The 9,684-nt window shown below is 37.8% G+C and overlaps 1 protein-coding gene across 1 annotated transcript in view; it reads right to left on the reverse strand.

The window, feature by feature from the left end:
• The window catches only part of LTBP1 (latent transforming growth factor beta binding protein 1), a 636,211-nt gene that overhangs the window by 446,022 nt on the left and 180,505 nt on the right, over positions 1-9,684 (reverse strand). The gene's annotated exons all lie outside the window — the stretch shown is intronic.

Consider the following 9,684-nt stretch of genomic DNA (forward strand, 5'->3'; position numbering starts at 1 on the left):
AAAAAAAGACAACCTCAATGCATGTTTTATACCATATGTTTAAAAAAAATCAAAATCAACCATAGAGCTAAATGTAAAGCTTCAGAATATAAAACACACTGAAGAAAACTTGGGAGGAAATATTCATTTGTCTTGAAGTTCTTAGTACTTAACTCTGCTAACAATTCTCCCATTGTTGCGGCTCTGATATTTGTGTCTTAAGCTCTCCATTGTACGCTCTGGTAGAAGCAGGGAGAGTTTCTGGGTCTGTGGTTTAAGACTCCCTTCTCATGAGCTATCAACCTGGAAGAATGGAAAAGCTAATCCAAACTTGCCCAATACAAGTTACAGTTCTTCAGTTTTCAGGTACGCTAGCACATCAACAACCATAGCTCACAATCTATTGTCTGTTCAGAGCAAATAAACAAAATTTTTAATGTGGGAAAATACTTTTTTTAATGTAGATATCTGGTTAATGTCAGAAGAGAATCTCTTGAGGTTTAATTTTCCCATATTCAAACTAAATAAAATAAAAAGGGGAAATCCTCTCCATTTTTTTAATTTTTAATGTTTTATTGTGAATTGTGTGATAATCTACACGGGAGAACATCAGCTTTACATTCATTCCATCATCCATCATTTTGTTGGCATAGTTATCATCCTGTCCATGCATCCTCACCCAACCAAGGGGTGTACCCTGTAAACCTGCAGCCCCCTCCCACCACAGTCCTCAGCCCCTTTCCATCTCCTGATCTCGAGCTCCCAGCCCCACCATCTCTTGACGTTGTCTTCTCTGCCTCCATTCCAGGCCTCACTGGGTAGGATTCCGCTTCTCGCTCTTCTCCATTGATGGTCCCAGGGTCCTCCGCTCCTAGACTGATAAATTAATCACTCCCCCTCTTTGTTACAAAATGTCCATCTTTAGATTTCCAACCCTCTCAATCAGTCCTGATAACAATTATTCACCATGGCATCACAAGAAACCCATCTATATTTCCTTTCATCAGCCCTTCCTGGACAGGCTGGACACCACTCACTGGAGACTTTACCTTCCTCCACGCCCTCTGGATCTAGGTTCCCTCTTGAAAGCTTGTAAGCCAGTCACTTAATTCTTTCCATTTTTAAGGTGAATGTAATAAACTCTGTTTTTCCCAAATGGCCTTGTTTTTTCTATTACAATTGCTGCTAAACTAGGTCACCTAAGTAATAAATACTGAAAGTGTTTAACCAAATTCAAACATCTGTTCCAATCCTCTTGTAGGGCCTGATCGAGCTGAACAAAATATTCACTGCCCTACAGGACCTGGAAGATCCACATTTCTGGTAATGCTGATTTTTTTTTCTAAACTCAATATACCTGGTGAAAAACATGGCATATTTTAATATATCTGGAGTATATGGAGTATGAAATTATATGAGAAGCAGCAAAGTTCAATCAGGTAAACTCTTTATATTGGATCTTCTTGAAGCAGGAAGGCAGGATTCATAGCCAAATTCTAGTAGGATATGTGCCAATTTAAGGCCAGCTTTGTAGGTCTACTCAGAGCATGCATTCAGAGGTATTCAGGCAGTACTTCTTTACCTCGGTGTATGGAAGGAGCCCTGAGAATATATAGTTGTTCTACTTGCTGTGGAAATTCTGCTTTAGAAAAAAAACGTAGTGACCTTATAAAACAAAACGTTCTGTGTTTCAAAAGATACTATAAAATACTATGTAACAGATAAAGAACAGATACATAGAAAACATATCTGCAATGCACATGAAAAAGATGGCTTTGAGATAGAGATATATAGACCACACTGTACATACATTTAAACTTCAGCAAAGTTCTGATCAACCAGTTGTTGTTGTTGTTGTTGTTAAGAACTGTGGAGTCGGTTCGACTCATAATGACCCTGTATAGGGTTTCCGAAGCTGTAAATCTTTACGTGAACAGAACACCTCATCTTTCTCCCTGGGAACCGCTGGTAGTTTCAAACTGCCAACCTTGATATTAGTAGCAGCCCGATTCATTACCACTACGCTACCTTTGATCCTCCAGTACTTGTAAATTATTAAGCATATGAGTCAAGTGTGACAGCCCCTCTCTATCCACTCTTCTACTAGAGTCCAGGTGTGGTGCTGTGGGTTAATGTATTGGACTGCAAGGTCGGTTTGAACCACAAGGTCAGAGGTTCAAGCTCACCAGCCATTCCTCAGAAACCCTAAATAGGGTCACTATGACTTGGAACCAACTCGACAGCACTTAACAACAATAACTCTTTTGTTCGTCACCAACTTATCAAAGAAAGACTATGGGAAATAAAACAAAACTAAATTTTTTTTTTTAATTAAAAAAAACTTTGACGCTGTTAATACTTTCCATCCCCTAATATGTGTATAAGGAGCTCTGGTAGTGTAGTGGTTACAAATCGGGCTGCGAACCTTAAGGTCAGCGGTTCGAAACTACCAGCCGCTCCGCGGGAGAAAGATGAGGCTTTCTACTCCTGTAAAGATTTACACCCTCGGAAACCCTGTACAGGGTCGCTATGAGTCGGAACCGACTTGACGGCACTTAACAACAACAACAACAACAATATGTGTATGTGATTAATACCATTTCCTTTTCATTCTCTTAAAATCTTATTTGCACAATATTGTTGTTAAGTGCTTCATAGCAACCCTGTGTACAGTTTCCATGGAGAGAATGGTGGGCTTGAACTGCCGACTTCATGGCTCCAATGAACTTCGCAGCTCAGTACATTAACCCACAGCACCACACCAGGACTCAGTCTATGAAGGCTTCCTCCCAAACTATCCTGTAAGAAAACTACTCAATAAATTAATGTATTTTTTAAAGTGGTGTTCAGTTTTTGGAGAGCTTTTTTGTTCCTGTTACTCTTACCCTGTCTTCTTTGGGGTTAAATATCCTTCAGTATTCTATTTTAATTCCTCTATAGGCATTTTACCTATACCCTGAATTATTTTTGTAGTGGTACTCTGGGGATAAAATATACATCCTAAGCAATCAACTTGCAGTTAATAATGTATTACTTCAAATAAAATATTTCTCTTGCAACAATATAGTTCCATTCCTATTTTACTATTGTTTTTATATATTATATCCACATATATTATAAACTCCACAGCACTGTATACAGTGTTATAATTTTTGCATTATTAATGTTTCTTAACAATTTGCCCAGAGAATCCCTCAACAACGAAAGTTGAGGCTTATATTTTTATTTCAGTTCCCCCAGCTTGGGAAATGTTGAGCGGATTCATCCTTTTTGATTTTCTGACTCTAGATCTATGCACATTTTGTTGTAATATTTGACTTTGTCTTCTCGAGCTGATCTTTGAAATTTTCTATTTAGCTCTTGGACCTCCTCCTTTCTTCCATTTGCTTTAGCATCTCTATGCTGGAGAGCAAGTGGCAGTGTCTCTTCTGACATCCATTTTGATTTTTTCTGTCTTCTCTTCTGAATGACTTTTTGCTGTCTTCCTTTATGATGTTTTTGATGTCATCCCACAACTCTTCTGGTTTTCGGTCTTTAGTGTTTCATATATTAACTCTGTTCTTCAGATGATCTCTAAATTCAGGTGGGATTTATTCAAGGTCATATTTTGGCTCTCGTGGATTTGTTTTCATTTTCTTCAGCTTCAGTTTGAATTTGATTATGACCAATTAATGGTCTGTTCCACAATCTGCCCCTGGCCTTGCTTTGACTGATGATATAGAGCTTTTCCATCTTTTCTTTCCACAGATGTAGTCAATTTGATTTTTGTGTATTCCATCTGGTGAGGTCCATGTATATAATCATTTCCTAAGATTCTCTGGGCAAATTACTGAATGATGCAGAAAGCATCAAAAGAAGATGAAAGGAATACACAGAGTCACTGTACCAAAAGGAAATGGTTCATGTTAAATCATTTCAAGAGGCAGCATATATGATCAAGAGCCAATAATACTGAAGGAGGAAGTCCAAGATGCATTGAAGGAATTGGCCAAGAACAAGGCACCAGGAATTGATGGAATAAAAACTGAAATATTTCAAGAAAGTGAGGTGACACTGGAGGCACTCATTCATATATGCCAAGAAATTTGGAAGACGAGTATCTGGCCAACTGATTGGAAAAGATCCGTCTTTGTGCCCATTTCAAAGAGAGATACCCCAAAAGAATGCACAAATCATCAGACAATATCTTTGATATCCCAGGAGAAAAAAGTTTTACTAAAGGTAGTGCAGAAACAGCTGCAAGCATACAGGGAACTTCAATCCGGATTCAGAAGAGGACGTGGAACAAGGGGTACCACTGCTGATGTCCGATGGATCTTGTTTGAAAGCAGAGAATATCAGAAAGATGTTTACCTGTGCTTTATTGACTACACAAAGGCTTTTGAGTGTGTGGATCATGACAAGCTATGGACAACATTGCAAAGTATGAGTATTCTGTAACACTTAGTTGTGCTCATGAGGAATCTGTACCTGGACCAAGAAGCAGCTGTTCAAACAGAACATGGGAACACTGAATGGTTTAAGATTAAGAAAGGTGTGTGACAGGGTTGTATTCTTTCACCATACTTATTCAACCTGTATGCTGAACAAATAAATCCGAGTAGCTGGATTATGTGAAGAAAAATGTGGCATCAGGATTGGAGGAAGACTCATTAGCAACCAGTGAAATGCAGATGATACAACCTTGATTGCTGAAAGTGAAGAGTACTTAAAATATTTACTGATAAAGATCAAAGAGCACAGTCTTCAGTATGGATTACATCTCAATGTAAAGAAAACTAAAATCCTCAGCACTGGACCAAAAAACAACTTTCTTATCAATGGAGAAAAGATTGAAGTTGTCAAGGACTTCATTCCTCTTGGATCAACTATCAACACTCATGGAAGCAGCAGTCAAGAAATCAGACAACGTATTGCATTAGGCAAATCTGCTGCACAAGAGCACAAGACCTTTCTAAAATGTTGAAGAGCAAAGCTGTCAGCTTTAAGATTAAGGTACGCCTGACCCAAGCAATGATATTTTCAATAACCTCATATGCATGCGAAACCTGAACAGTGAATAAGGAAGACTGTAGAAAAAGTGATGCTTTTGAGTGATGGTGTTGGAGAAGAATGTTGACAGTGCCCTGGGCTGCCAAAAGAACAAAGAGATCTGTGTTGGAAGAAATGCATCCAGAGTGCTCCTTGGAGGCCAGGATGGCCAAAGTTCATCTCTCATACTTCGAACATATTTTCAGGGGGGACCAGTCGCTGGAGAAAGATTATCATGTTTGGTAAGGTAGAGGGTCAGAGATAAAGAGGAAGACCCCCAGCAAGGTGGACTGGGAAAGTGGCAGCATCAATGGGCTCAAGCAAAGCAACAATTGTGAGGTTGGCCCAGGACGGCGCAGTGTTTCATTCTGTTGTTCACAGGGTTGCTATGAGTGGGTACCTACTCTATAACAACTAACAACAACAACATTTCTTTAAAAAATGACACTATATATATATATATGTATATATATATATATTTGTTTTGTTTGTTTGTTAAGTGCCGTCGAGTCGGTTCCAACCCATAGCGACCCTGTACAGGGTTTCCGAGGGTGTAAATCCTTACGGGAGTAGAAAGCCTCATCTTTCTCCCGCGGAGCGGCTGGTAGTTTCGAACCGCTGACCTTAAGGTTCGCAGCCCGATTCGTAACCACTACGCTACCAGAGCTCTCTCTCTTGTATATATGTGTTTGTATGTATGTATATATGTATGTATATGTATATATGTGTATGTATGTGTATGTAAGCATATATATATGCATATGTATGTATGTATGTATATAATGTGTTTGTTAAGTGCCGTCGAGTCGGTTCCAACCCATAGCGACCCTGTACAGGGTTTCCGAGGCTGTAAATCTTTATGGGAGCAGAACGCTTCATCTTTCTCCCGCGGAGCGGCTGGTAGTTTCGAACCGCTGACCTTAAGGTTCGCAGCCCGATTCGTAACCACTACGCTACCAGAGCGCGCGCTCTCGCTCTCTCTCTATATATATAGATAGATATAGATATATAGATATATTTATGTCTATGTATATACGTATGTATATATGTGTTTGTATGTATGTATATATGTATGTATATGTATATATGTGTATGTATGTGTATGTAAGCATATATATATGCATATGTATGTATGTATGTATATAATGTAGTTGTTAAGTGCCGTAGAGTTGGTTCCAACTCATAGCAACTCTGTACAGGGTTTCTGAGGAGTAGGTGGTGAGTTTGAACTGCCGACCTTACAGTTCAAACAGCTTTGCAATCTGGCACCTTAACCTTCAGCACCACGCAATATTTCCCTATATATTTACTATTTCCTATGCACTATTCCTATAGACTTGAGCTTCTATATGATAGTCATTTCACTTAAGCCTGAAAAACTCCCTTTAGAGATTGTGAACATCTGTTCCAACTAATTGTATCCTTTTTCATTTTTCTGAAAATATCTTTATTATATCTTAGCTTTTGAAGAATTTTTCTTTTGCTATAGAATTCTGACCAGACTCTTATTTCCTTAATTAAAAAACACTGTTCCACTGTTTTATAAGCTCCTTTATTCTGGTGAGAGGTGATCTCTCATTTCCATGAGTATGTAATGCTCCTTTTCTCACTTTAGCTGCTTTCAAGATCTTTTCTTCATTTTTTTTTTTTTTTTTTTTAGTGTTTTACTATGTTGTAAAGTGCATTCGAGTCAGTTCTGACTCATAGCAGCCCTGTAAAGGGTTTCCGAGGAGCAGCTGGTGAGCTTGAACCACCAACTTTGCAGTTCTAACCGACCTTGCAGTCCAGCATATTAACCAACAGCGCCATTCTTTTGAGGTTTAATAAATTCTGTGTCCTTTAAGTTTCTGATTTTAATAGAAATCAGGAGACTTTTTAGCCATTATTTCTTCACACATTTTTTCCTGCCTTGTTTGTTGTCTCTTCTCCTATGAGACAACAATGACATACATGTGCAGGAATTACCTGATATTATTCCTCCAGGTCACTGAGACTCTTCAAATTTTTCTTTAATCATTTTTCTCTTAGCACTCAAAATGAGTAAGGTCTACTGACCTATTTACAAATTCATTCATCCTGTCTTATTTCCATCTGGTTCATTTTTATATTTTCTATTTTTCTACTAACGGTGCTCACCTAGTTTTTCATTACTACCATGTTTTATTTAGGTCCTTGAAGATATTTATAATAGCTTCTTTGAATTTTGTTGTGCAGTAATTCTAATACCTCAGTCATCTTGAGACTGTTATGTACTGACTGCTTTTTTGATTGACTGTGAAAGTCATTTTGGTTTTCGTTTCTTTTCTCATAATTGCTATTGTGCAGCAGACATTAAAGATATTTATTACAGAGACTGGAGTCTCCTGAGGAATACTGATTGTTGTGTCCCCTATCAGGCAGTTACTTAGCTGGATTCAAACTCTAAATTCGGTTTCCCCTGTGGGGTAAAGAAGCTGGAACTTCTCAGTGCTCCCACCTTTCCAGACACTGCTTTCTTTTCACAGGAAACACTGGAATCTCCCTTTGGATTGGTCAAGGATTTGAGTAGAATTTATATACAGATTTGGGGTCTCCCCTTTCTTGGGCTCCCTCTACTTCTAGATTTGTTTCCTCAATTACCAGTCACTCAGGCAGCCCTGAATGCCACTCACATCTTCTCATTCTTCAAAGTAGAAACTGCCACTTTCTACACTAAGTCTATTCGGCCCACCCCGTGTAGATGAAGGAAATGACTTAACTGCAGTTCTTTCAAGAGTCAACTCCCCTCCAATATCTGTCTGCTCTTCACTGCTCTCCAGTGTCTTCCAATAGTTATGTTTATATTTTGTCTAAAATTAATCACTGTTATCTACTAGAAGTTTAGTCTAAACATGACTAAACCAGAACCAGAACTGTTTCCCATCAATATTTTTTAATGTTTCTTTCATTTAATATCACTATTGTTTACTATACATTGACATTTTATATTTATGTCTTGTTTCTTAAAAAAAGCATAGAGTAGAAACCTTCCTTGCTAATTTTTAGGTAATTGCATTATTGAAGGAATAGGCAAGACCTATTAAGTTTTCTTAGTAATCATCTGTGTACAATATAACAAAAAGTGTAGGGTATAAATTTGAAAGTAATCAATATTTATTATGTATATTTACATTTGGTAATGGAATTAGCTTCCAAGCAGGGAGGAAATATGTACTCTTTAGAGAAATGGGTGAAAATATATATGTGTGTGTGTTTTTTTCCTACTTGAAAGATAGCATTACCTCGCATATTAGCTCAGAAAACCATGGGGTTTATTACCATATGCATTCCAGTTCATGAAAGCAATCAACTTGCCAAGACTAGCAGGATTCATAACATTTCTGGCAACCAGGGGGATTTGTAAGATCTAACACACTGAATAATAAAATAACATCATTCAGTGGTACTCACAGAGCAATGGAAGCCAATTATAGCAAATGGCTTTATGTAATTTCCAAGAGTTAATCTGTAATTCATGTGATAATGATCTGGTATTCTACAGCTACAAGGAGGTTAGATGTAATTTCATTGATGAAAAGCAGTGATCAGCCAGCCAAAAGGGACATGGATATTGTCTAGTTTAATCTCCCCATTCTACTGATGGGGAAACAGAATTTAAGTAATACTTGGTCAAATTTTTACTCCATTCTAGAGCCAATTACTTGTTCCAAATATCACACACTCTCCCAGACCCACCAAAAATAAATAATAACAATAAGAAGTAAGAAAATAGTAAAGCTATATTAGAGATAAAATCCTTAAGAACGAACCTAAAAAAAAAAAAAAAAAATTCTAACTCTTAACACTCTCTCATTGCTGAGCAAGATTAGTCATGTAACCTTCTTGTGCCCTTAAAGAATTGTTATGTGCCATCAAGTCTGTTCTGACTCATAGCAATCCTGCATAATAAGATTTCCAAGATGCAACAGGTTGAGTTTGAACTGCCAACCTTGCTGATAGCAGTCCAGGGCTGATTCTACAGCACCACACCAGGACTCCTCCCCAGAGACAGCAAGATAAACTCATGTAAGAGATAGTCTGCAGCTCTGGTAGCGCAGTGGTTACGAGTTAGGCTGATAACCTGCAGGAGAAAGATGGGGCTTTCTGTTTCTGTTTTATCCTGTTTAAACCTCTCTTCATGTCTTTCAGTTCCACATTAAACTACCCATGAGGGACCCAGGAGATACTAAGTGTTAAACTCCAATTTGTCAGTGTACAGTCCTAAATGTTTTAAGGAAAATAAAAAGGAATGGTGGCTCCCTCGTTTCTAAGATATACTTCTATCATGAGACTTCTCATGAGTGCAAGACCTATGAGAGATCATCATCATCATCATGATGACATTAACTTACTATAATAGCTGTCCTCCATGAATTCCAGTTAGTTGGCTTCTGATGACTGTAACATCACAATCACTGTTTCTCAACAGAAATAACTAAATTTTAAGTCAAAGAACCAGAGTAATCTCTACTTATGTATTTTGTGTCCATTGCTTGGGGTCTTAAAAAATGAAATGAAAAGAACAATTTGGAAGCTTCAACACTAGCAAATGTAGAATCCAGGAAAGTAAAAAAAAAAAAAAAAAAAAAAAAAAGAGCAAACATCAAAACAGACCTTGGGTACTTCCAAGAAAAAAAATTTTAAAACTTGCCAAGA

The sequence above is a fragment of the Chrysochloris asiatica genome, unplaced genomic scaffold (assembly GCF_000296735.1).
Source record: "Chrysochloris asiatica unplaced genomic scaffold, ChrAsi1.0 scaffold00016, whole genome shotgun sequence".
In the NCBI taxonomy this organism is placed as follows: Eukaryota; Metazoa; Chordata; class Mammalia; order Afrosoricida; family Chrysochloridae; genus Chrysochloris; species Chrysochloris asiatica.